We start from the raw sequence: 23,338 nt of genomic DNA on the forward strand, positions 1-23,338 counted from the left end.
ATGACTTGACTGAAGCTGTCAGTATGATTTCAGTTAAGCTATTTGTTTGTTGTGCCATTGCACAAGTAAAATGGTGCTCTGGTCATCCTCCAAGCCCCCCCCCCCCCCAATAAGCTTCAGTTACTCCACCAGGAATTGGTTGCTAAGAATCACTAAAGGTGTTTGATGATCCTTAAATGAGTAGTTCTTAACGTGCCTGTCAATGTTCAGCAATCATTATGAAACATGCCGATTCTTTGCAAAAAGATCATTGAAAAATGTTTGTATGGACACAGAATTCCTCAGCAAGCTGCATTGGATGAAGGAGACAGAGGCTTACACCTCTCTTTAGCAGAACCTTGGGATAGGGGAAAAACATCAATGACTAGCAAGAACTAAGAACCAAATTAGCTAAACTGCATATAGGGAGTGATGTTATCAAGGTACACCAAGTCACAGATGCTTGCTCAAGACAAGACATTTCACCAAATCTTGCCTTTGATGGTTCAGTGTCGCACTAGCATCCCCTGTTAGCAGAAGGCCTGAGTCACAATGGGTCCCTTTCAAGGAGTCTGTGGGACATGGTATATCCATAAAGAGGCCTGGAAAACTACTGCTCCATTCCCTTCGATAGCTCAGATGGTAGAGCGGAGGACTGTAGATGAAGCGGGACAGGTATCCTTAGGTCGCTGGTTCAATTCCGGCTCGAAGGAAGAGCTTTCACTTAAGGTGGGCTCACTGTCTTTTTTCTTTGGCAAATGGACCTTTGCCTTTCATTGGCTGAAAAAGCAAAAGAGGATCTTTGCGCTCTGCGGGCCACGTGAATACAAACGCATGGGGCTAGTGGCGCAATGGATAACGCATCTGACTACGGATCAGAAGATTCTAGGTTCGACTCCTAGCTAGCTCGGCTTTTGGTCACTTCCACATTGCTAAAATGAGCAATTAGCCAACCCACACTGCAAATCATGAAAATCCCATAAGACACACTCAACAATCACCCTGTTTCTAGACCCAAAGCTTACCCTCACCTTGTCTTTCACAGAAAAGATCTCATCTTCCGTCACATTCGAGTGCCTCTTTCGGCTTTTATGGCCACCATTTTGCAAAATCTTTCAGACATCATATTTCCACAAGTGAGCTGTTATCTGATAATCTTCGCTATCTTGTTGCATGCGCCAAAACAATTTCACCAGAAGGTTGAATGTACTCAGCTGTAAACGCAATAGATGTGTCGTTCACATCTCATTGGATTAGTACCTTGTTTTTTTTTCTTCAAGGTCTCTGAAAGACTTTCATGCCTGGCTAGCTCAGTCGGTAGAGCATGAGACTCTTAATCTCAGGGTCGTGGGTTCGAGCCCCACGTCGGGCGATGACTTGACTGAAGCTGTCAGTATGATTTCAGTTAAGCTATTTGTTTGTTGTGCCATTGCACAAGTAAAATGGTGCTCTGGTCATCTTCCAAGCCCCCCCCTCCCCAACAATAAGCTTCAGTTACTCCACCAGGAATTGGTTGCTAAGAATCACTAAAGGTGTTTGATGATCCTTAAATGAGTAGTTCTTAACGTGCCTGTCAATGTTCAGCAATCATTATGAAACATGCCGATTCTTTGCAAAAAGATCATTGAAAAATGTTTGTATGGACACAGAATTCCTCAGCAAGCTGCATTGGATGAAGGAGACAGAGGCTTACACCTCTCTTTAGCAGAACCTTGGGATAGGGGAAAAACATCAATGACTAGCAAGAACTAAGAACCAAATTAGCTAAACTGCATATAGGGAGTGATGTTATCAAGGTACACCAAGTCACAGATGCTTGCTCAAGACAAGACATTTCACCAAATCTTGCCTTTGATGGTTCAGTGTCGCACTAGCATCCCCTGTTAGCAGAAGGCCTGAGTCACAATGGGTCCCTTTCAAGGAGTCTGTGGGACATGGTATATCCATAAAGAGGCCTGGAAAACTACTGCTCCATTCCCTTCGATAGCTCAGATGGTAGAGCGGAGGACTGTAGTTGAAGCGGGACAGGTATCCTTAGTTCGCTGGTTCAATTCCGGCTCAAAAGAAGAGCTTTCATTGAAGGTGGGCTGACTGTCTTTTTTCTTTGGCAAATGGACCTTTGCCTTTCATTGGCTGAAAAAGCAAAAGAGGATCGTTGCGCTCTGCGGGCCACGTGAATACAAACGCATGGGGCTAGTGGCGCAATGGATAACGCATCTGACTACGGATCAGAAGATTCTAGGTTCGACTCCTAGCTAGCTCGGCTTTTGGTCACTTCCACATTGCTAAAATGAGCAATTAGCCAACCCACACTGCAAATCATGAAAATCCCATAAGACACACTCAACAATCACCCTGTTTCTAGACCCAAGGCTTACCCTCACCTTGTCTTTCACAGAAAAGATCTCATCTTCCGTCACATTCGAGTGCCTCTTTCGGCTTTTATGGCCACCATTTTGCAAAATCTTTCAGACATCATATTTCCACAAGTGAGCTGTTATCTGATAATCTTCGCTATCTTGTTGCATGCGCCAAAACAATTTCACCAGAAGGTTGAATGTACTCAGCTGTAAACGCAATAGATGTGTCGTTCACATCTCATTGGATTAGTACCTTGTTTTTTTTTCTTCAAGGGCTCTGAAAGACTTTCATGCCTGGCTAGCTCAGTCGGTAGAGCATGAGACTCTTAATCTCAGGGTCGTGGGTTCGAGCCCCACGTCGGGCGATGACTTGACTGAAGATGTCAGTATGTTTTCAGTTAAGCTATTTGTTTGTTGTGCCATTGCACAAGTAAAATGGTGCTCTGGTCATCTTCCAAGCCCCCCCCTCCCCAACAATAAGCTTCAGTTACTCCACCAGGAATTGGTTGCTAAGAATCACTAAAGGTGTTTGATGATCCTTAAATGAGTAGTTCTTAACGTGCCTGTCAATGTTCAGCAATCATTATGAAACATGCCGATTCTTTGCAAAAAGATCATTGAAAAATGTTTGTATGGACACAGAATTCCTCAGCAAGCTGCATTGGATGAAGGAGACAGAGGCTTACACCTCTCTTTAGCAGAACCTTGGGATAGGGGAAAAACATCAATGACTAGCAAGAACTAAGAACCAAATTAGCTAAACTGCATATAGGGAGTGATGTTATCAAGGTACACCAAGTCACAGATGCTTGCTCAAGACAAGACATTTCACCAAATCTTGCCTTTGATGGTTCAGTGTCGCACTAGCATCCCCTGTTAGCAGAAGGCCTGAGTCACAATGGGTCCCTTTCAAGGAGTCTGTGGGACATGGTATATCCATAAAGAGGCCTGGAAAACTACTGCTCCATTCCCTTCGATAGCTCAGATGGTAGAGCGGAGGACTGTAGTTGAAGCGGGACAGGTATCCTTAGTTCGCTGGTTCAATTCCGGCTCAAAAGAAGAGCTTTCATTGAAGGTGGGCTGACTGTCTTTTTTCTTTGGCAAATGGACCTTTGCCTTTCATTGGCTGAAAAAGCAAAAGAGGATCGTTGCGCTCTGCGGGCCACGTGAATACAAACGCATGGGGCTAGTGGCGCAATGGATAACGCATCTGACTACGGATCAGAAGATTCTAGGTTCGACTCCTAGCTAGCTCGGCTTTTGGTCACTTCCACATTGCTAAAATGAGCAATTAGCCAACCCACACTGCAAATCATGAAAATCCCATAAGACACACTCAACAATCACCCTGTTTCTAGACCCAAGGCTTACCCTCACCTTGTCTTTCACAGAAAAGATCTCATCTTCCGTCACATTCGAGTGCCTCTTTCGGCTTTTATGGCCACCATTTTGCAAAATCTTTCAGACATCATATTTCCACAAGTGAGCTGTTATCTGATAATCTTCGCTATCTTGTTGCATGCGCCAAAACAATTTCACCAGAAGGTTGAATGTACTCAGCTGTAAACGCAATAGATGTGTCGTTCACATCTCATTGGATTAGTACCTTGTTTTTTTTTCTTCAAGGGCTCTGAAAGACTTTCATGCCTGGCTAGCTCAGTCGGTAGAGCATGAGACTCTTAATCTCAGGGTCGTGGGTTCGAGCCCCACGTCGGGCGATGACTTGACTGAAGATGTCAGTATGTTTTCAGTTAAGCTATTTGTTTGTTGTGCCATTGCACAAGTAAAATGGTGCTCTGGTCATCTTCCAAGCCCCCCCCCCCCCCCCCCCCCACAATAAGCTTCAGTTACTCCACCAGGAATTGGTTGCTAAGAATCACTAAAGGTGTTTGATGATCCTTAAATGAGTAGTTCTTAACATGCCTGTCAATGTTCAGCAATCATTATGAAACATGCCAATTCTTTGCAAAAAGATCATTGAAAAATGTTTGTATGGACACAGAATTCCTCAGCAAGCTGCATTGGATGAAGGAGACAGAGGCTTACACCTCTCTTTAGCAGAACCTTGGGATAGGGGAAAAACATCAATGACTAGCAAGAACTAAGAACCAAATTAGCTAAACTGCATATAGGGAGTGATGTTATCAAGGTACACCAAGTCACAGATGCTTGCTCAAGACAAGACATTTCACCAAATCTTGCCTTTGATGGTTCAGTGTCGCACTAGCATCCCCTGTTAGCAGAAGGCCTGAGTCACAATGGGTCCCTTTCAAGGAGTCTGTGGGACATGGTATATCCATAAAGAGGCCTGGAAAACTACTGCTCCATTCCCTTCGATAGCTCAGATGGTAGAGCGGAGGACTGTAGATGAAGCGGGACAGGTATCCTTAGGTCGCTGGTTCAATTCCGGCTCGAAGGAAGAGCTTTCACTTAAGGTGGGCTCACTGTCTTTTTTCTTTGGCAAATGGACCTTTGCCTTTCATTGGCTGAAAAAGCAAAAGAGGATCTTTGCGCTCTGCGGGCCACGTGAATACAAACGCATGGGGCTAGTGGCGCAATGGATAACGCATCTGACTACGGATCAGAAGATTCTAGGTTCGACTCCTAGCTAGCTCGGCTTTTGGTCACTTCCACATTGCTAAAATGAGCAATTAGCCAACCCACACTGCAAATCATGAAAATCCCATAAGACACACTCAACAATCACCCTGTTTCTAGACCCAAAGCTTACCCTCACCTTGTCTTTCACAGAAAAGATCTCATCTTCCGTCACATTCGAGTGCCTCTTTCGGCTTTTATGGCCACCATTTTGCAAAATCTTTCAGACATCATATTTCCACAAGTGAGCTGTTATCTGATAATCTTCGCTATCTTGTTGCATGCGCCAAAACAATTTCACCAGAAGGTTGAATGTACTCAGCTGTAAACGCAATAGATGTGTCGTTCACATCTCATTGGATTAGTACCTTGTTTTTTTTTCTTCAAGGTCTCTGAAAGACTTTCATGCCTGGCTAGCTCAGTCGGTAGAGCATGAGACTCTTAATCTCAGGGTCGTGGGTTCGAGCCCCACGTCGGGCGATGACTTGACTGAAGCTGTCAGTATGATTTCAGTTAAGCTATTTGTTTGTTGTGCCATTGCACAAGTAAAATGGTGCTCTGGTCATCTTCCAAGCCCCCCCCTCCCCAACAATAAGCTTCAGTTACTCCACCAGGAATTGGTTGCTAAGAATCACTAAAGGTGTTTGATGATCCTTAAATGAGTAGTTCTTAACGTGCCTGTCAATGTTCAGCAATCATTATGAAACATGCCGATTCTTTGCAAAAAGATCATTGAAAAATGTTTGTATGGACACAGAATTCCTCAGCAAGCTGCATTGGATGAAGGAGACAGAGGCTTACACCTCTCTTTAGCAGAACCTTGGGATAGGGGAAAAACATCAATGACTAGCAAGAACTAAGAACCAAATTAGCTAAACTGCATATAGGGAGTGATGTTATCAAGGTACACCAAGTCACAGATGCTTGCTCAAGACAAGACATTTCACCAAATCTTGCCTTTGATGGTTCAGTGTCGCACTAGCATCCCCTGTTAGCAGAAGGCCTGAGTCACAATGGGTCCCTTTCAAGGAGTCTGTGGGACATGGTATATCCATAAAGAGGCCTGGAAAACTACTGCTCCATTCCCTTCGATAGCTCAGATGGTAGAGCGGAGGACTGTAGTTGAAGCGGGACAGGTATCCTTAGTTCGCTGGTTCAATTCCGGCTCAAAAGAAGAGCTTTCATTGAAGGTGGGCTGACTGTCTTTTTTCTTTGGCAAATGGACCTTTGCCTTTCATTGGCTGAAAAAGCAAAAGAGGATCTTTGCGCTCTGCGGGCCACGTGAATACAAACGCATGGGGCTAGTGGCGCAATGGATAACGCATCTGACTACGGATCAGAAGATTCTAGGTTCGACTCCTAGCTAGCTCGGCTTTTGGTCACTTCCACATTGCTAAAATGAGCAATTAGCCAACCCACACTGCAAATCATGAAAATCCCATAAGACACACTCAACAATCACCCTGTTTCTAGACCCAAGGCTTACCCTCACCTTGTCTTTCACAGAAAAGATCTCATCTTCCGTCACATTCGAGTGCCTCTTTCGGCTTTTATGGCCACCATTTTGCAAAATCTTTCAGACATCATATTTCCACAAGTGAGCTGTTATCTGATAATCTTCGCTATCTTGTTGCATGCGCCAAAACAATTTCACCAGAAGGTTGAATGTACTCAGCTGTAAACGCAATAGATGTGTCGTTCACATCTCATTGGATTAGTACCTTGTTTTTTTTTCTTCAAGGGCTCTGAAAGACTTTCATGCCTGGCTAGCTCAGTCGGTAGAGCATGAGACTCTTAATCTCAGGGTCGTGGGTTCGAGCCCCACGTCGGGCGATGACTTGACTGAAGATGTCAGTATGTTTTCAGTTAAGCTATTTGTTTGTTGTGCCATTGCACAAGTAAAATGGTGCTCTGGTCATCTTCCAAGCCCCCCCCCCCCCCCCCCCCCCCCCACAATAAGCTTCAGTTACTCCACCAGGAATTGGTTGCTAAGAATCACTAAAGGTGTTTGATGATCCTTAAATGAGTAGTTCTTAACATGCCTGTCAATGTTCAGCAATCATTATGAAACATGCCAATTCTTTGCAAAAAGATCATTGAAAAATGTTTGTATGGACACAGAATTCCTCAGCAAGCTGCATTGGATGAAGGAGACAGAGGCTTACACCTCTCTTTAGCAGAACCTTGGGATAGGGGAAAAACATCAATGACTAGCAAGAACTAAGAACCAAATTAGCTAAACTGCATATAGGGAGTGATGTTATCAAGGTACACCAAGTCACAGATGCTTGCTCAAGACAAGACATTTCACCAAATCTTGCCTTTGATGGTTCAGTGTCGCACTAGCATCCCCTGTTAGCAGAAGGCCTGAGTCACAATGGGTCCCTTTCAAGGAGTCTGTGGGACATGGTATATCCATAAAGAGGCCTGGAAAACTACTGCTCCATTCCCTTCGATAGCTCAGATGGTAGAGCGGAGGACTGTAGATGAAGCGGGACAGGTATCCTTAGTTCGCTGGTTCAATTCCGGCTCAAAGGAAGAGCTTTCACTGAAGGTGGGCTGACTGTCTTTTTTCTTTGGCAAATGGACCTTTGCCTTTCATTGGCTGAAAAAGCAAAAGAGGATCTTTGCACTCTGCGGGCCACGTGAATACAAACGCATGGGGCTAGTGGCGCAATGGATAACGCATCTGACTACGGATCAGAAGAGTCTAGGTTCGACTCCTAGCTAGATCGGCTTTTGGTCACTACTACATTGCTAAAATGAGCAATTAGCCAACCCACACTGCAAATCGTGAAAATCCCATAAGACACACTCAACAATCACCCTGTTTCTAGACCCAAAGCTTACCCTCACCTTGTCTTTCACAGAAAACATCTCATCTTCCGTCACATTCGAGTGCCTCTTTCGGCTTTTATGGCCACCATTTTGCACAATCTTTCAGACATCATATTTGCACAAGTGAGCTGTTATCTGATAATCTTCGCTATCTTGTTGCATGCGCCAAAACAATTTCACCAGAAGGTTGAATGTTCTCAGCTGTAAACGCAATAGATGTGTCGTTCACATCTCATTGGATTAGTACCTTGTTTTTTTTCTTCAAGGGCTCTGAAAGACTTTCATGCCTGGCTAGCTCAGTCGGTAGAGCATGAGACTCTTAATCTCAAGGTCGTGGGTTCGAGCCCCACGTCGGGCAATGACTTGACTGAAGCTGTCAGTATGTTTTCAGTTAAGCTATTTGTTTGTTGTGCCATTGCACAAGTAAAATGGTGCTCTGGTCATCCTCCAAGCCCCCCCCCCAATAAGCTTCAGTTACTCCACCAGGAATTGGTTGCTAAGAATCACTAAAGGTGTTTGATGATCCTTAAATGAGTAGTTCTTAACGTGCCTGTCAATGTTCAGCAATCATTATGAAACATGCCGATTCTTTGCAAAAAGATCATTGAAAAATGTTTGTATGGACACAGAATTCCTCAGCAAGCTGCATTGGATGAAGGAGACAGAGGCTTACACCTCTCTTTAGCAGAACCTTGGGATAGGGGAAAAACATCAATGACTAGCAAGAACTAAGAACCAAATTAGCTAAACTGCATATAGGGAGTGATGTTATCAAGGTACACCAAGTCACAGATGCTTGCTCAAGACAAGACATTTCACCAAATCTTGCCTTTGATGGTTTAGTGTCGCACTAGCATCCCCTGTTAGCAGAAGGCCTGAGTCACAATGGGTCCCTTTCAAGGAGTCTGTGGGACATGGTATATCCATAAAGAGGCCTGGAAAACTACTGCTCCATTCCCTTCGATAGCTCACATGGTAGAGCGGAGGACTGTAGATGAAGCGGGACAGGTATCCTTAGGTCGCTGGTTCAATTCCGGCTCGAAGGAAGAGCTTTCACTTAAGGTGGGCTGAATGTCTTTTTTCTTTGGCAAATGGACCTTTGCCTTTCATTGGCTGAAAAAGCAAAAGAGGATCTTTGCGCTCTGCGGGCCACGTGAATACAAACGCATGGGGCTAGTGGCGCAATGGATAACGCATCTGACTACGGATCAGAAGATTCTAGGTTCGACTCCTAGCTAGCTCGGCTTTTGGTCACTTCCACATTGCAAAAATGAGCAATTAGCCAACCCACACTGCAAATCATGAAAATCCCATAAGACACACTCAACAATCACCCTGTTTCTAGACCCAAAGCTTACCCTCACCTTGTCTTTCACAGAAAAGATCTCATCTTCCGTCACATTCAAGTGCCTCTTTCGGCTTTTATGGCCACCATTTTGCACAATCTTTCAGACATCATATTTCCACAAGTGAGCTGTTATCTGATAATCTTCGCTATCTTGTTGCATGCGCCAAAACAATTTCACCAGAAGGTTGAATGTACTCAGCTGTAAACGCAATAGATGTGTCGTTCACATCTCATTGGATTAGTACCTTGGTTTTTTTTCTTCAAGGGCTCTGAAAGACTTTCATGCCTGGCTAGCTCAGTCGGTAGAGCATGAGACTCTTAATCTCAGGGTCGTGGGTTCGAGCCCCACGTCGGGCGATGACTTGACTGAAGATGTCAGTATGTTTTCAGTTAAGCTATTTGTTTGTTGTGCCATTGCACAAGTAAAATGGTGCTCTGGTCATCTTCCAAGCCCCCCCCCCCCCCACAATAAGCTTCAGTTACTCCACCAGGAATTGGTTGCTAAGAATCACTAAAGGTGTTTGATGATCCTTAAATGAGTAGTTCTTAACATGCCTGTCAATGTTCAGCAATCATTATGAAACATGCCAATTCTTTGCAAAAAGATCATTGAAAAATGTTTGTATGGACACAGAATTCCTCAGCAAGCTGCATTGGATGAAGGAGACAGAGGCTTACACCTCTCTTTAGCAGAACCTTGGGATAGGGGAAAAACATCAATGACTAGCAAGAACTAAGAACCAAATTAGCTAAACTGCATATAGGGAGTGATGTTATCAAGGTACACCAAGTCACAGATGCTTGCTCAAGACAAGACATTTCACCAAATCTTTTTTCTTTGGCAAATGGACCTTTGCCTTTCATTGGCTGAAAAAGCAAAAGAGGATCTTTGCACTCTGCGGGCCACGTGAATACAAACGCATGGGGCTAGTGGCGCAATGGATAACGCATCTGACTACGGATCAGAAGATTCTAGGTTCGACTCCTAGCTAGCTCGGCTTTTGGTCACTTCCACATTGCAAAAATGAGCAATTAGCCAACCCACACTGCAAATCATGAAAATCCCATAAGACACACTCAACAATCACCCTGTTTCTAGACCCAAAGCTTACCCTCACCTTGTCTTTCACAGAAAAGATCTCATCTTCCGTCACATTCAAGTGCCTCTTTCGGCTTTTATGGCCACCATTTTGCACAATCTTTCAGACATCATATTTCCACAAGTGAGCTGTTATCTGATAATCTTCGCTATCTTGTTGCATGCGCCAAAACAATTTCACCAGAAGGTTGAATGTACTCAGCTGTAAACGCAATAGATGTGTCGTTCACATCTCATTGGATTAGTACCTTGTTTTTTTTTCTTCAAGGGCTCTGAAAGACTTTCATGCCTGGCTAGCTCAGTCGGTAGAGCATGAGACTCTTAATCTCAGGGTCGTGGGTTCGAGCCCCACGTCGGGCGATGACTTGACTGAAGCTGTCAGTATGATTTCAGTTAAGCTATTTGTTTGTTGTGCCATTGCACAAGTAAAATGGTGCTCTGGTCATCTTCCAAGCCCCCCCCTCCCCAACAATAAGCTTCAGTTACTCCACCAGGAATTGGTTGCTAAGAATCACTAAAAGTGTTTGATGATCCTTAAATGAGTAGTTCTTAACGTGCCTGTCAATGTTCAGCAATCATTATGAAACATGCCGATTCTTTGCAAAAAGATCATTGAAAAATGTTTGTATGGACACAGAATTCCTCAGCAAGCTGCATTGGATGAAGGAGACAGAGGCTTACACCTCTCTTTAGCAGAACCTTGGGATAGGGGAAAAACATCAATGACTAGCAAGAACTAAGAACCAAATTAGCTAAACTGCATATAGGGAGTGATGTTATCAAGGTACACCAAGTCACAGATGCTTGCTCAAGACAAGACATTTCACCAAATCTTGCCTTTGATGGTTCAGTGTCGCACTAGCATCCCCTGTTAGCAGAAGGCCTGAGTCACAATGGGTCCCTTTCAAGGAGTCTGTGGGACATGGTATATCCATAAAGAGGCCTGGAAAACTACTGCTCCATTCCCTTCGATAGCTCAGATGGTAGAGCGGAGGACTGTAGTTGAAGCGGGACAGGTATCCTTAGTTCGCTGGTTCAATTCCGGCTCAAAGGAAGAGCTTTCACTGAAGGTGGGCTGACTGTCTTTTTTCTTTGGCAAATGGACCTTTGCCTTTCATTGGCTGAAAAAGCAAAAGAGGATCTCTGCGCTCTGCGGGCCACGTGAATACAAACGCATGGGGCTAGTGGCGCAATGGATAACGCATCTGACTACGGATCAGAAGATTCTAGGTTCGACTCCTAGCTAGCTCGGCTTTTGGTCACTTCCACATTTCTAAAATGAGCAATTAGCCAACCCACACTGCAAATCATGAAAATCCCATAAGACACACTCAACAATCACCCTGTTTCTAGACCCAAAGCTTACCCTCACCTTGTCTTTCACAGAAAAGATCTCATCTTCCGTCACATTCGAGTGCCTCTTTCGGCTTTTATGGCCACCATTTTGCACAATCTTTCAGACATCATATTTCCACAAGTGAGCTGTTATCTGATAATCTTCGCTATCTTGTTGCATGCGCCAAAACAATTTCACCAGAAGGTTGAATGTACTCAGCTGTAAACGCAATAGATGTGTCGTTCACATCTCATTGGATTAGTACCTTGTTTTTTTTTCTTCAAGGGCTCTGAAAGACTTTCATGCCTGGCTAGCTCAGTCGGTAGAGCATGAGACTCTTAATCTCAGGGTCGTGGGTTCGAGCCCCACGTCGGGCGATGACTTGACTGAAGATGTCAGTATGTTTTCAGTTAAGCTATTTGTTTGTTGTGCCATTGCACAAGTAAAATGGTGCTCTGGTCATCTTCCAAGCCCCCCCCCCCACAATAAGCTTCAGTTACTCCACCAGGAATTGGTTGCTAAGAATCACTAAAGGTGTTTGATGATCCTTAAATGAGTAGTTCTTAACATGCCTGTCAATGTTCAGCAATCATTATGAAACATGCCAATTCTTTGCAAAAAGATCATTGAAAAATGTTTGTATGGACACAGAATTCCTCAGCAAGCTGCATTGGATGAAGGAGACAGAGGCTTACACCTCTCTTTAGCAGAACCTTGGGATAGGGGAAAAACATCAATGACTAGCAAGAACTAAGAACCAAATTAGCTAAACTGCATATAGGGAGTGATGTTATCAAGGTACACCAAGTCACAGATGCTTGCTCAAGACAAGACATTTCACCAAATCTTGCCTTTGATGGTTCAGTGTCGCACTAGCATCCCCTGTTAGCAGAAGGCCTGAGTCACAATGGGTCCCTTTCAAGGAGTCTGTGGGACATGGTATATCCATAAAGAGGCCTGGAAAACTACTGCTCCATTCCCTTCGATAGCTCAGATGGTAGAGCGGAGGACTGTAGATGAAGCGGGACAGGTATCCTTAGTTCGCTGGTTCAATTCCGGCTCAAAGGAAGAGCTTTCACTGAAGGTGGGCTGACTGTCTTTTTTCTTTGGCAAATGGACCTTTGCCTTTCATTGGCTGAAAAAGCAAAAGAGGATCTTTGCACTCTGCGGGCCACGTGAATACAAACGCATGGGGCTAGTGGCGCAATGGATAACGCATCTGACTACGGATCAGAAGAGTCTAGGTTCGACTCCTAGCTAGATCGGCTTTTGGTCACTACTACATTGCTAAAATGAGCAATTAGCCAACCCACACTGCAAATCGTGAAAATCCCATAAGACACACTCAACAATCACCCTGTTTCTAGACCCAAAGCTTACCCTCACCTTGTCTTTCACAGAAAACATCTCATCTTCCGTCACATTCGAGTGCCTCTTTCGGCTTTTATGGCCACCATTTTGCACAATCTTTCAGACATCATATTTGCACAAGTGAGCTGTTATCTGATAATCTTCGCTATCTTGTTGCATGCGCCAAAACAATTTCACCAGAAGGTTGAATGTTCTCAGCTGTAAACGCAATAGATGTGTCGTTCACATCTCATTGGATTAGTACCTTGTTTTTTTTCTTCAAGGGCTCTGAAAGACTTTCATGCCTGGCTAGCTCAGTCGGTAGAGCATGAGACTCTTAATCTCAAAGTCGTGGGTTCGAGCCCCACGTCGGGCGATGACTTGACTGAAGCTGTCAGTATGTTTTCAGTTAAGCTATTTGTTTGTTGTGCCATTGCACAAGTAAAATGGTGCTCTGGTCATCCTCCAAGCCCCCCCCCAATAAGCTTCAGTTACTCCACCAGGAATTGGTTGCTAAGAATCACTAAAGGTGTTTGATGATCCTTAAATGAGTAGTTCTTAACGTACCTGTCAATGTTCAGCAATCATTATGAAACATGCCGATTCTTTGCAAAAAGATCATTGAAAAATGTTTGTATGGACACAGAATTCCTCAGCAAGCTGCATTGGATGAAGGAGACAGAGGCTTACACCTCTCTTTAGCAGAACCTTGGGATAGGGGAAAAACATCAATGACTAGCAAGAACTAAGAACCAAATTAGCTAAACTGCATATAGGGAGTGATGTTATCAAGGTACACCAAGTCACAGATGCTTGCTCAAGACAAGACATTTCACCAAATCTTGCCTTTGATGGTTTAGTGTCGCACTAGCATCCCCTGTTAGCAGAAGGCCTGAGTCACAATGGGTCCCTTTCAAGGAGTCTGTGGGACATGGTATATCCATAAAGAGGCCTGGAAAACTACTGCTCCATTCCCTTCGATAGCTCACATGGTAGAGCGGAGGACTGTAGATGAAGCGGGACAGGTATCCTTAGGTCGCTGGTTCAATTCCGGCTCGAAGGAAGAGCTTTCACTTAAGGTGGGCTGAATGTCTTTTTTCTTTGGCAAATGGACCTTTGCCTTTCATTGGCTGAAAAAGCAAAAGAGGATCTTTGCGCTCTGCGGGCCACGTGAATACAAACGCATGGGGCTAGTGGCGCAATGGATAACGCATCTGACTACGGATCAGAAGATTCTAGGTTCGACTCCTAGCTAGCTCGGCTTTTGGTCACTTCCACATTGCAAAAATGAGCAATTAGCCAACCCACACTGCAAATCATGAAAATCCCATAAGACACACTCAACAATCACCCTGTTTCTAGACCCAAAGCTTACCCTCACCTTGTCTTTCACAGAAAAGATCTCATCTTCCGTCACATTCCAGTGCCTCTTTCGGCTTTTATGGCCACCATTTTGCACAATCTTTCAGACATCATATTTCCACAAGTGAGCTGTTATCTGATAATCTTCGCTATCTTGTTGCATGCGCCAAAACAATTTCACCAGAAGGTTGAATGTACTCAGCTGTAAACGCAATAGATGTGTCGTTCACATCTCATTGGATTAGTACCTTGTTTTTTTTTCTTCAAGGGCTCTGAAAGACTTTCATGCCTGGCTAGCTCAGTCGGTAGAGCATGAGACTCTTAATCTCAGGGTCGTGGGTTCGAGCCCCACGTCGGGCGATGACTTGACTGAAGCTGTCAGTATGATTTCAGTTAAGCTGTTTGTTTGTTGTGCCATTGCACAAGTAAAATGGTGCTCTGGTCATCTTCCAAGCCCCCCCCCCCCCCCAATAAGCTTCAGTTACTCCACCAGGAATTGGTTGCTAAGAATCACTAAAGGTGTTTGATGATCCTTAAATGAGTAGTTCTTAACGTGCCTGTCAATGTTCAGCAATCATTATGAAACATGCCAATTCTTTGCAAAGAGATCATTGAAAAATGTTTGTATGGACACAGAATTCCTCAGCAAGCTGCATTGGATGAAGGAGACAGAGGCTTACACCTCTCTTTAGCAGAACCTTGGGATAGGGGAAAAACATCAATGACTAGCAAGAACTAAGAACCAAATTAGCTAAACTGCATATAGGGAGTGATGTTATCAAGGTACACCAAGTCACAGATGCTTGCTCAAGACAAGACATTTCACCAAATCTTGCCTTTGATGGTTCAGTGTCGCACTAGCATCCCCTGTTAGCAGAAGGCCTGAGTCACGATGGGTCCCTTTCAAGGAGTCTGTGGGACATGGTATATCCATAAGAGGCCTGGAAAACTACTGCTCCATTCCCTTCGATAGCTCAGATGGTAGAGCGGAGGACTGTAGATGAAGCGGGACAGGTGTCCTTAGGTCGCTGGTTCAATTCCGCCGCGAAGGAAGAGCTTTCACTTAAGGTGGGCTGACTGTCTTTTTTCTTTGGCAAATGGACCTTTGTCTTTCATTGGCTGAAAAAGCAAACGAGGATCTTTGCACTCTGCGGGCCACGTGAATACAAACGCATGGGGCTAGTGGCGCAATGGATAATGCATCTGACTACGGATCAGAAGATTCTAGGTTCGACTCCTAGCTAGCTCTGCTTTTGGTCACTTCCACATTGCTAAAATGAGCAATTAGCCAACCCACACTGCAAATCATGAAAATCCCATAAGACACACTCAACAATCACCCTGTTTCTAGACCCAAAGCTTACCCTCACCTTGTCTTTCACAGAAAAGATCTCATCTTCCGTCACATTCGAGTGCCTCTTTCGGCTTTTATGGCCACCATTTTGCACAATCTTTCAGACATCATATTTCCACAAGTGAGCTGTTATCTGATAATCTTCGCTATCTTGTTGCATGCGCCAAAACAATTTCACCAGAAGGTTGAATGTTCTCAGCTGTAAACGCAATAGATGTGTCGTTCACATCTCATTGGATTAGTACCTTGTTTTTTTTTTCTTCAAGGGCTCTGAAAGACTTTAATGCCTGGCTAGCTCAGTCGGTAGAGCATGAGACTCTTAATCTCAGGGTCGTGGGTTCGAGCCCCACGTCGGGCGATGACTTGACTGAAGCTGTCAGTATGATTTCAGTTAAGCTATTTGTTTGTTGTGCCATTGCACAAGTAAAATGGTGCTCTGGTCATCTTCCAAGCCCCCCCCCCCCACAATAAGCTTCAGTTACTCCACCAGGAATTGGTTGTTAAGAATCACTAAAGGTGTTTGATGATCCTTAAATGAGTAGTTCTTAACGTGCCTGTCAATCTTCAGCAATCATTATGAAACATGCCAATTCTTTGCAAAAAGATCATTGAAAAATGTTTGTATGGACACAGAATTCCTCAGCAAGCTGCATTGGATGAAGGAGACAGAGGCTTACACCTCTCTTTAGCAGAACCTTGGGATAGGGGAAAAACATCAATGACTAGCAAGAACTAAGAACCAAATTAGCTAAACTGCATATAGGGAGTGATGTTATCAAGGTACACCAAGTCACAGATGCTTGCTCAAGACAAGACATTTCACCAAATCTTGCCTTTGATGGTTCAGTGTCGCACTAGCATCCCCTGTTAGCAGAAGGCCTGAGTCACGATGGGTCCCTTTCAAGGAGTCTGTGGGACATGGTATATCCATAAAGAGGCCTGGAAAACTACTGCTCCATTCCCTTCGATAGCTCAGAAGGTAGAGCGGAGGACTGTAGATGAAGCGGGACAGGTGTCCTTAGGTCGCTGGTTCAATTCCGCCGCGAAGGAAGAGCTTTCACTTAAGGTGGGCTGACTGTCTTTTTTCTTTGGCAAATGGACCTTTGTCTTTCATTGGCTGAAAAAGCAAACGAGGATCTTTGCGCTCTGCGGGCCACGTGAATACAAACGCATGGGGCTAGTGGCGCAATGGATAATGCATCTGACTACGGATCAGAAGATTCTAGGTTCGACTCCTAGCTAGCTCGGCTTTTGGTCACTTCCACATTGCTAAAATGAGCAATTAGCCAACCCACACTGCAAATCATGAAAATCCCATAAGACACACTCAACAATCACCCTGTTTCTAGACCCAAAGCTTACCCTCACCTTGTCTTTCACAGAAAACATCTCATCTTCCGTCACATTCGAGTGCCTCTTTCGGCTTTTATGGCCACCATTTTGCACAATCTTTCAGACATCATATTTGCACAAGTGAGCTGTTATCTGATAATCTTCGCTATCTTGTTGCATGCGCCAAAATAATTTCACCAGAAGGTTGAACGTACTCAGCTGTAAACGCAATAGATGTGTCGTTCACATCTCATTGGATTAGTACCTTGTTTTTTTTTCTTCAAGGGCTGTGAAAGACTTTCATGCCTGGCTAGCTCAGTCGGTAGAGCATGAGACTCTTAATCTCAGGGTCGTGGGTTCGAGCCCCACGTCGGGCGATGACTTGACTGAAGCTGTCAGTATGATTTCAGTTAAGCTATTTGTTTGTTGTGCCATTGCACAAGTAAAATGGTGCTCTGGTCATCCTCCAATCCCCCCCCCCAATAAGCTTCAGTTACTCCACCAGGAATTGGTTGCTAAGAATCACTAAAGGTGTTTGATGATCCTTAAATGAGTAGTTCTTAACGTGCCTGTCAATGTTCAGCAATCATTATGAAACATGCCAATTCTTTGCAAAAAGATCATTGAAAAATGTTTGTATGGACACAGAATTCCTCAGCAAGCTGCATTGGATGAAGGAGACAGAGGCTTACACCTCTCTTTAGCAGAACCTTGGGATAGGGGAAAAACATCAATGACTAGCAAGAACTAAGAACCAAATTAGCTAAACTGCATATAGGGAGTGATGTTATCAAGGTACACCAAGTCACAGATGCTTGCTCAAGACAAGACATTTCACCAAATCTTGCCTTTGATGGTTCAGTGTCGCACTAGCATCCCCTGTTAGCAGAAGGCCTGAGTCACAATGGGTCCCTTTCAAGGAGTCTGTGGGACATGGTATATCCATAAAGAGGCCTGGAAAACTACTGCTCCATTCCCTTCGATAGCTCAGATGGTAGAGCGGAGGACTGTAGATGAAGCGGGACAGGTATCCTTAGGTCGCTGGTTCAATTCCGGCTCGAAGGAAGAGCTTTCACTTAAGGTGGGCTGACTGTCTTTTTTCTTTGGCAAATGGACCTTTGCCTTTCATTGGCTGAAAAAGCAAAAGAGGATCTTTGCGCTCTGCGGGCCACGTGAATACAAACGCATGGGGCTAGTGGCGCAATGGATAACGCATCTGACTACGGATCAGAAGATTCTAGGTTCGACTCCTAGCTAGCTCGGCTTTTGGTCACTTCTACATTGCTAAAATGAGCAATTAGCCAACCCACACTGCAAATCGTGAAAATCCCATAAGACACACTCAACAATCACCCTGTTTCTAGACCCAAAGCTTACCCTCACCTTGTCTTTCACAGAAAACATCTCATCTTCCGTCACATTCGAGTGCCTCTTTCGGCTTTTATGGCCACCATTTTGCACAATCTTTCAGACATCATATTTGCACAACTGAGCTGTTATCTGATAATCTTCGCTATCTTGTTGCATGCGCCAAAACAATTTCACCAGAAGGTTGAATGTTCTCAGCTGTAAACGCAATAGATGTGTCGTTCACATCTCATTGGATTAGTACCTTGTTTTTTTTCTTCAAGGGCTCTGAAAGACTTTCATGCCTGGCTAGCTCAGTCGGTAGAGCATGAGACTCTTAATCTCAGGGTCGTGGGTTCGAGCCCCACGTCGGGCGATGACTTGACTGAAGCTGTCAGTATGATTTCAGTTAAGCTATTTGTTTGTTGTGCCATTGCACAAGTAAAATGGTGCTCTGGTCATCTTCCAAGCCCCCCCCTCCCCAACAATAAGCTTCAGTTACTCCACCAGGAATTGGTTGCTAAGAATCACTAAAGGTGTTTGATGATCCTTAAATGAGTAGTTCTTAACGTGCCTGTCAATGTTCAGCAATCATTATGAAACATGCCGATTCTTTGCAAAAAGATCATTGAAAAATGTTTGTATGGACACAGAATTCCTCAGCAAGCTGCATTGGATGAAGGAGACAGAGGCTTACACCTCTCTTTAACAGAACCTTGGGATAGGGGAAAAACATCAATGACTAGCAAGAACTAAGAACCAAATTAGCTAAACTGCATATAGGGAGTGATGTTATCAAGGTACACCAAGTCACAGATGCTTGCTCAAGACAAGACATTTCACCAAATCTTGCCTTTGATGGTTCAGTGTCGCACTAGCATCCCCTGTTAGCAGAAGGCCTGAGTCACAATGGGTCCCTTTCAAGGAGTCTGTGGGACATGGTATATCCATAAAGAGGCCTGGAAAACTACTGCTCCATTCCCTTCGATAGCTCAGATGGTAGAGCGGAGGACTGTAGTTGAAGCGGGACAGGTATCCTTAGTTCGCTGGTTCAATTCCGGCTCAAAGGAAGAGCTTTCACTGAAGGTGGGCTGACTGTCTTTTTTCTTTGGCAAATGGACCTTTGCCTTTCATTGGCTGAAAAAGCAAAAGAGGATCTTTGCGCTCTGCGGGCCACGTGAATACAAACGCATGGGGCTAGTGGCGCAATGGATAACGCATCTGACTACGGATCAGAAGATTCTAGGTTCGACTCCTAGCTAGCTCGGCTTTTGGTCACTTCCACATTGCTAAAATGAGCAATTAGCCAACCCACACTGCAAATCATGAAAATCCCATAAGACACACTCAACAATCACCCTGTTTCTAGACCCAAAGCTTACCCTCACCTTGTCTTTCACAGAAAAGATCTCATCTTCCGTCACATTCGAGTGCCTCTTTCGGCTTTTATGGCCACCATTTTGCAAAATCTTTCAGACATCATATTTCCACAAGTGAGCTGTTATCTGATAATCTTCGCTATCTTGTTGCATGCGCCAAAACAATTTCACCAGAAGGTTGAATGTACTCAGCTGTAAACGCAATAGATGTGTCGTTCACATCTCATTGGATTAGTACCTTGTTTTTTTTTTCTTCAAGGGCTCTGAAAGACTTTCATGCCTGGCTAGCTCAGTCGGTAGAGCATGAGACTCTTAATCTCAGGGTCGTGGGTTCGAGCCCCACGTCGGGCGATGACTTGACTGAAGCTGTCAGTATGATTTCAGTTAAGCTATTTGTTTGTTGTGCCATTGCACAAGTAAAATGGTGCTCTGGTCATCCTCCAGGCCCCCCCCCCAATAAGCTTCAGTTACTCCACCAGGAATTGGTTGCTAAGAATCACTAAAGGTGTTTGATGATCCTTAAATGAGTAGTTCTTAACGTGCCTGTCAATGTTCAGCAATCATTATGAAACATGCCGATTCTTTGCAAAAAGATCATTGAAAAATGTTTGTATGGACACAGAATTCCTCAGCAAGCTGCATTGGATGAAGTTAGACAGAGGCTTACACCTCTCTTTAGCAGAACCTTGGGATAGGGGAAAAACATCAATGACTAGCAAGAACTAAGAACCAAATTAGCTAAACTGCATATAGGGAGTGATGTTATCAAGGTACACCAAGTCACAGATGCTTGCTCAAGACAAGACATTTCACCAAATCTTGCCTTTGATGGTTCAGTGTCGCACTAGCATCCCCTGTTAGCAGAAGGCCTGAGTCACAATGGGTCCCTTTCAAGGAGTCTGTGGGACATGGTATATCCATAAAGAGGCCTGGAAAACTACTGCTCCATTCCCTTCGATAGCTCAGATGGTAGAGCGGAGGACTGTAGATGAAGCGGGACAGGTATCCTTAGCTCGCTGGTTCAATTCCGGCTCGAAGGAAGAGCTTTCACTTAAGGTGGGCTGACTGTCTTTTTTATTTGGCAAATGGACCTTTGCCTTTCATTGGCTGAAAAAGCAAAAGAGGATCTTTGCGCTCTGCGGGCCACGTGAATACAAACGCATGGGGCTAGTGGCGCAATGGATAACGCATCTGACTACGGATCAGAAGATTCTAGGTTCGACTCCTAGCTAGCTCGGCTTTTGGTCACTTCCACATTGCTAAAATGAGCAATTAGCCAACCCACACTGCAAATCATGAAAATCCCATAAGACACACTCAACAATCACCCTGTTTCTAGACCCAAAGCTTACCCTCACCTTGTCTTTCACAGAAAAGATCTCATCTTCCGTCACATTCGAGTGCCTCTTTCGGCTTTTATGGCCACCATTTTGCAAAATCTTTCAGACATCATATTTCCACAAGTGAGCTGTTATCTGATAATCTTCGCTATCTTGTTGCATGCGCCAAAACAATTTCACCAGAAGGTTGAATATACTCAGCTGTAAACGCAATAGATGTGTCGTTCACATCTCATTGGATTAGTACCTTGTTTTTTTTTCTTCAAGGGCTCTGAAAGACTTTCATGCCTGGCTAGCTCAGTCGGTAGAGCATGAGACTCTTAATCTCAGGGTCGTGGGTTCGAGCCCCACGTCGGGCGATGACTTGACTGAAGCTGTCAGTATGATTTCAGTTAAGCTATTTGTTTGTTGTGCCATTGCACAAGTAAAATGGTGCTCTGGTCATCTTCCAAGCCCCCCCCCCCCCCCCCCCCCCACAATAAGCTTCAGTTACTCCACCAGGAATTGGTTGCTAAGAATCACTAAAGGTGTTTGATGATCCTTAAATGAGTAGTTCTTAACATGCCTGTCAATGTTCAGCAATCATTATGAAACATGCCAATTCTTTGCAAAAAGATCATTGAAAAATGTTTGTATGGACACAGAATTCCTCAGCAAGCTGCATTGGATGAAGGAGACAGAGGCTTACACCTCTCTTTAGCAGAACCTTGGGATAGGGGAAAAACATCAATGACTAGCAAGAACTAAGAACCAAATTAGCTAAACTGCATATAGGGAGTGATGTTATCAAGGTACACCAAGTCACAGATGCTTGCTCAAGACAAGACATTTCACCAAATCTTGCCTTTGATGGTTCAGTGTCGCACTAGCATCCCCTGTTAGCAGAAGGCCTGAGTCACAATGGGTCCCTTTCAAGGAGTCTGTGGGACATGGTATATCCATAAAGAGGCCTGGAAAACTACTGCTCCATTCCCTTCGATAGCTCAGATGGTAGAGCGGAGGACTGTAGTTGAAGCGGGACAGGTATCCTTAGTTCGCTGGTTCAATTCCGGCTCAAAGGAAGAGCTTTCACTGAAGGTGGGCTGACTGTCTTTTTTCTTTGGCAAATGGACCTTTGCCTTTCATTGGCTGAAAAAGCAAAAGAGGATCTTTGCGCTCTGCGGGCCACGTGAATACAAACGCATGGGTCTAGTGGCGCAATGGATAACGCATCTGACTACGGATCAGAAGATTCTAGGTTCGACTCCTAGCTAGCTCGGCTTTTGGTCACTTCCACATTGCTAAAATGAGCAATTAGCCAACCCACACTGCAAATCATGAAAATCCCATAAGACACACTCAACAATCACCCTGTTTCTAGACCCAAAGCTTACCCTCACCTTGTCTTTCACAGAAAAGATCTCATCTTCCGTCACATTCGAGAGCCTCTTTCGGCTTTTATGGCCACCATTTTGCAAAATCTTTCAGACATCATATTTCCACAAGTGAGCTGTTATCTGATAATCTTCGCTATCTTGTTGCATGCGCCAAAACAATTTCACCAGAAGGTTGAATGTACTCAGCTGTAAACGCAATAGATGTGTCGTTCACATCTCATTGGATTAGTACCTTGTTTTTTTTTCTTCAAGGGCTCTGAAAGACTTTCATGCCTGGCTAGCTCAGTCGGTAGAGCATGAGACTCTTAATCTCAGGGTCGTGGGTTCGAGCCCCACGTCGGGCGATGACTTGACTGAAGCTGTCAGTATGATTTCAGTTAAGCTATTTGTTTGTTGTGCCATTGCACAAGTAAAATGGTGCTCTGGTCATCCTCCAGGCCCCCCCCCCCAATAAGCTTCAGTTACTCCACCAGGAATTGGTTGCTAAGAATCACTAAAGGTGTTTGATGATCCTTAAATGAGTAGTTCTTAACGTGCCTGTCAATGTTCAGCAATCATTATGAAACATGCCGATTCTTTGCAAAAAGATCATTGAAAAATGTTTGTATGGACACAGAATTCCTCAGCAAGCTGCATTGGATGAAGGAGACAGAGGCTTACACCTCTCTTTAGCAGAACCTTGGGATAGGGGAAAAACATCAATGACTAGCAAGAACTAAGAACCAAATTAGCTAAACTGCATATAGGGAGTGATGTTATCAAGGTACACCAAGTCACAGATGCTTGCTCAAGACAAGACATTTCACCAAATCTTGCCTTTGATGGTTCAGTGTCGCACTAGCATCCCCTGTTAGCAGAAGGCCTGAGTCACAATGGGTCCCTTTCAAGGAGTCTGTGGGACATGGTATATCCATAAAGAGGCCTGGAAAACTACTGCTCC

At 44.4% G+C, this 23,338-nt stretch overlaps 37 non-coding genes across 37 annotated transcripts; all 37 read left to right on the forward strand.

Moving 5' to 3' along the window:
* Positions 1-603: 603 nt before the first annotated feature.
* trnay-gua (transfer RNA tyrosine (anticodon GUA)) lies at positions 604-692 on the forward strand. Its single transcript is given in 2 exon segments — positions 604-640; positions 657-692. It is a non-coding gene; the product is annotated as a tRNA-Tyr (tRNA).
* Positions 693-816: 124 nt separating this feature from the next.
* On the forward strand, positions 817-889 carry trnar-acg (transfer RNA arginine (anticodon ACG)). Its single transcript has one exon. It is a non-coding gene; the product is annotated as a tRNA-Arg (tRNA).
* A 389-nt stretch (positions 890-1,278) lies between these two features.
* Positions 1,279-1,351, forward strand: trnak-cuu (transfer RNA lysine (anticodon CUU)). Its single transcript has one exon. It is a non-coding gene; the product is annotated as a tRNA-Lys (tRNA).
* An 818-nt stretch (positions 1,352-2,169) lies between these two features.
* trnar-acg (transfer RNA arginine (anticodon ACG)) lies at positions 2,170-2,242 on the forward strand. The gene has a single exon. It is a non-coding gene; the product is annotated as a tRNA-Arg (tRNA).
* A 389-nt stretch (positions 2,243-2,631) lies between these two features.
* Positions 2,632-2,704, forward strand: trnak-cuu (transfer RNA lysine (anticodon CUU)). Its single transcript has one exon. It is a non-coding gene; the product is annotated as a tRNA-Lys (tRNA).
* Positions 2,705-3,522: 818 nt separating this feature from the next.
* On the forward strand, positions 3,523-3,595 carry trnar-acg (transfer RNA arginine (anticodon ACG)). The gene has a single exon. It is a non-coding gene; the product is annotated as a tRNA-Arg (tRNA).
* Positions 3,596-3,984: 389 nt separating this feature from the next.
* Positions 3,985-4,057, forward strand: trnak-cuu (transfer RNA lysine (anticodon CUU)). The gene has a single exon. It is a non-coding gene; the product is annotated as a tRNA-Lys (tRNA).
* A 612-nt stretch (positions 4,058-4,669) lies between these two features.
* Positions 4,670-4,758, forward strand: trnay-gua (transfer RNA tyrosine (anticodon GUA)). The gene is given in 2 exon segments: positions 4,670-4,706; positions 4,723-4,758. It is a non-coding gene; the product is annotated as a tRNA-Tyr (tRNA).
* A 124-nt stretch (positions 4,759-4,882) lies between these two features.
* trnar-acg (transfer RNA arginine (anticodon ACG)) lies at positions 4,883-4,955 on the forward strand. Its single transcript has one exon. It is a non-coding gene; the product is annotated as a tRNA-Arg (tRNA).
* A 389-nt stretch (positions 4,956-5,344) lies between these two features.
* Positions 5,345-5,417, forward strand: trnak-cuu (transfer RNA lysine (anticodon CUU)). The gene has a single exon. It is a non-coding gene; the product is annotated as a tRNA-Lys (tRNA).
* Positions 5,418-6,235: 818 nt separating this feature from the next.
* Positions 6,236-6,308, forward strand: trnar-acg (transfer RNA arginine (anticodon ACG)). Its single transcript has one exon. It is a non-coding gene; the product is annotated as a tRNA-Arg (tRNA).
* A 389-nt stretch (positions 6,309-6,697) lies between these two features.
* On the forward strand, positions 6,698-6,770 carry trnak-cuu (transfer RNA lysine (anticodon CUU)). Its single transcript has one exon. It is a non-coding gene; the product is annotated as a tRNA-Lys (tRNA).
* Positions 6,771-7,599: 829 nt separating this feature from the next.
* Positions 7,600-7,672, forward strand: trnar-acg (transfer RNA arginine (anticodon ACG)). Its single transcript has one exon. It is a non-coding gene; the product is annotated as a tRNA-Arg (tRNA).
* Positions 7,673-8,060: 388 nt separating this feature from the next.
* Positions 8,061-8,133, forward strand: trnak-cuu (transfer RNA lysine (anticodon CUU)). Its single transcript has one exon. It is a non-coding gene; the product is annotated as a tRNA-Lys (tRNA).
* Positions 8,134-8,945: 812 nt separating this feature from the next.
* Positions 8,946-9,018, forward strand: trnar-acg (transfer RNA arginine (anticodon ACG)). Its single transcript has one exon. It is a non-coding gene; the product is annotated as a tRNA-Arg (tRNA).
* Positions 9,019-9,407: 389 nt separating this feature from the next.
* Positions 9,408-9,480, forward strand: trnak-cuu (transfer RNA lysine (anticodon CUU)). Its single transcript has one exon. It is a non-coding gene; the product is annotated as a tRNA-Lys (tRNA).
* Positions 9,481-10,047: 567 nt separating this feature from the next.
* trnar-acg (transfer RNA arginine (anticodon ACG)) lies at positions 10,048-10,120 on the forward strand. The gene has a single exon. It is a non-coding gene; the product is annotated as a tRNA-Arg (tRNA).
* A 389-nt stretch (positions 10,121-10,509) lies between these two features.
* Positions 10,510-10,582, forward strand: trnak-cuu (transfer RNA lysine (anticodon CUU)). The gene has a single exon. It is a non-coding gene; the product is annotated as a tRNA-Lys (tRNA).
* An 818-nt stretch (positions 10,583-11,400) lies between these two features.
* Positions 11,401-11,473, forward strand: trnar-acg (transfer RNA arginine (anticodon ACG)). The gene has a single exon. It is a non-coding gene; the product is annotated as a tRNA-Arg (tRNA).
* A 389-nt stretch (positions 11,474-11,862) lies between these two features.
* On the forward strand, positions 11,863-11,935 carry trnak-cuu (transfer RNA lysine (anticodon CUU)). Its single transcript has one exon. It is a non-coding gene; the product is annotated as a tRNA-Lys (tRNA).
* An 815-nt stretch (positions 11,936-12,750) lies between these two features.
* Positions 12,751-12,823, forward strand: trnar-acg (transfer RNA arginine (anticodon ACG)). Its single transcript has one exon. It is a non-coding gene; the product is annotated as a tRNA-Arg (tRNA).
* Positions 12,824-13,211: 388 nt separating this feature from the next.
* trnak-cuu (transfer RNA lysine (anticodon CUU)) lies at positions 13,212-13,284 on the forward strand. Its single transcript has one exon. It is a non-coding gene; the product is annotated as a tRNA-Lys (tRNA).
* Positions 13,285-14,095: 811 nt separating this feature from the next.
* trnar-acg (transfer RNA arginine (anticodon ACG)) lies at positions 14,096-14,168 on the forward strand. Its single transcript has one exon. It is a non-coding gene; the product is annotated as a tRNA-Arg (tRNA).
* Positions 14,169-14,557: 389 nt separating this feature from the next.
* On the forward strand, positions 14,558-14,630 carry trnak-cuu (transfer RNA lysine (anticodon CUU)). The gene has a single exon. It is a non-coding gene; the product is annotated as a tRNA-Lys (tRNA).
* Positions 14,631-15,446: 816 nt separating this feature from the next.
* trnar-acg (transfer RNA arginine (anticodon ACG)) lies at positions 15,447-15,519 on the forward strand. The gene has a single exon. It is a non-coding gene; the product is annotated as a tRNA-Arg (tRNA).
* Positions 15,520-15,909: 390 nt separating this feature from the next.
* On the forward strand, positions 15,910-15,982 carry trnak-cuu (transfer RNA lysine (anticodon CUU)). Its single transcript has one exon. It is a non-coding gene; the product is annotated as a tRNA-Lys (tRNA).
* An 816-nt stretch (positions 15,983-16,798) lies between these two features.
* trnar-acg (transfer RNA arginine (anticodon ACG)) lies at positions 16,799-16,871 on the forward strand. Its single transcript has one exon. It is a non-coding gene; the product is annotated as a tRNA-Arg (tRNA).
* Positions 16,872-17,260: 389 nt separating this feature from the next.
* Positions 17,261-17,333, forward strand: trnak-cuu (transfer RNA lysine (anticodon CUU)). Its single transcript has one exon. It is a non-coding gene; the product is annotated as a tRNA-Lys (tRNA).
* A 599-nt stretch (positions 17,334-17,932) lies between these two features.
* trnay-gua (transfer RNA tyrosine (anticodon GUA)) lies at positions 17,933-18,021 on the forward strand. The gene is given in 2 exon segments: positions 17,933-17,969; positions 17,986-18,021. It is a non-coding gene; the product is annotated as a tRNA-Tyr (tRNA).
* Positions 18,022-18,145: 124 nt separating this feature from the next.
* trnar-acg (transfer RNA arginine (anticodon ACG)) lies at positions 18,146-18,218 on the forward strand. The gene has a single exon. It is a non-coding gene; the product is annotated as a tRNA-Arg (tRNA).
* Positions 18,219-18,606: 388 nt separating this feature from the next.
* Positions 18,607-18,679, forward strand: trnak-cuu (transfer RNA lysine (anticodon CUU)). Its single transcript has one exon. It is a non-coding gene; the product is annotated as a tRNA-Lys (tRNA).
* Positions 18,680-19,497: 818 nt separating this feature from the next.
* trnar-acg (transfer RNA arginine (anticodon ACG)) lies at positions 19,498-19,570 on the forward strand. The gene has a single exon. It is a non-coding gene; the product is annotated as a tRNA-Arg (tRNA).
* A 390-nt stretch (positions 19,571-19,960) lies between these two features.
* On the forward strand, positions 19,961-20,033 carry trnak-cuu (transfer RNA lysine (anticodon CUU)). The gene has a single exon. It is a non-coding gene; the product is annotated as a tRNA-Lys (tRNA).
* Positions 20,034-20,846: 813 nt separating this feature from the next.
* On the forward strand, positions 20,847-20,919 carry trnar-acg (transfer RNA arginine (anticodon ACG)). The gene has a single exon. It is a non-coding gene; the product is annotated as a tRNA-Arg (tRNA).
* Positions 20,920-21,308: 389 nt separating this feature from the next.
* On the forward strand, positions 21,309-21,381 carry trnak-cuu (transfer RNA lysine (anticodon CUU)). The gene has a single exon. It is a non-coding gene; the product is annotated as a tRNA-Lys (tRNA).
* Positions 21,382-22,206: 825 nt separating this feature from the next.
* trnar-acg (transfer RNA arginine (anticodon ACG)) lies at positions 22,207-22,280 on the forward strand. Its single transcript has one exon. It is a non-coding gene; the product is annotated as a tRNA-Arg (tRNA).
* A 389-nt stretch (positions 22,281-22,669) lies between these two features.
* trnak-cuu (transfer RNA lysine (anticodon CUU)) lies at positions 22,670-22,742 on the forward strand. The gene has a single exon. It is a non-coding gene; the product is annotated as a tRNA-Lys (tRNA).
* Positions 22,743-23,338: the final 596 nt, after the last annotated feature.

Source organism: Oryzias latipes, chromosome 6 (assembly GCF_053564925.1).
Source record: "Oryzias latipes strain Hd-rR chromosome 6, Olatipes_Hd-rR_3.1".
NCBI classification, from domain to species: domain Eukaryota; kingdom Metazoa; phylum Chordata; class Actinopteri; order Beloniformes; family Adrianichthyidae; genus Oryzias; species Oryzias latipes.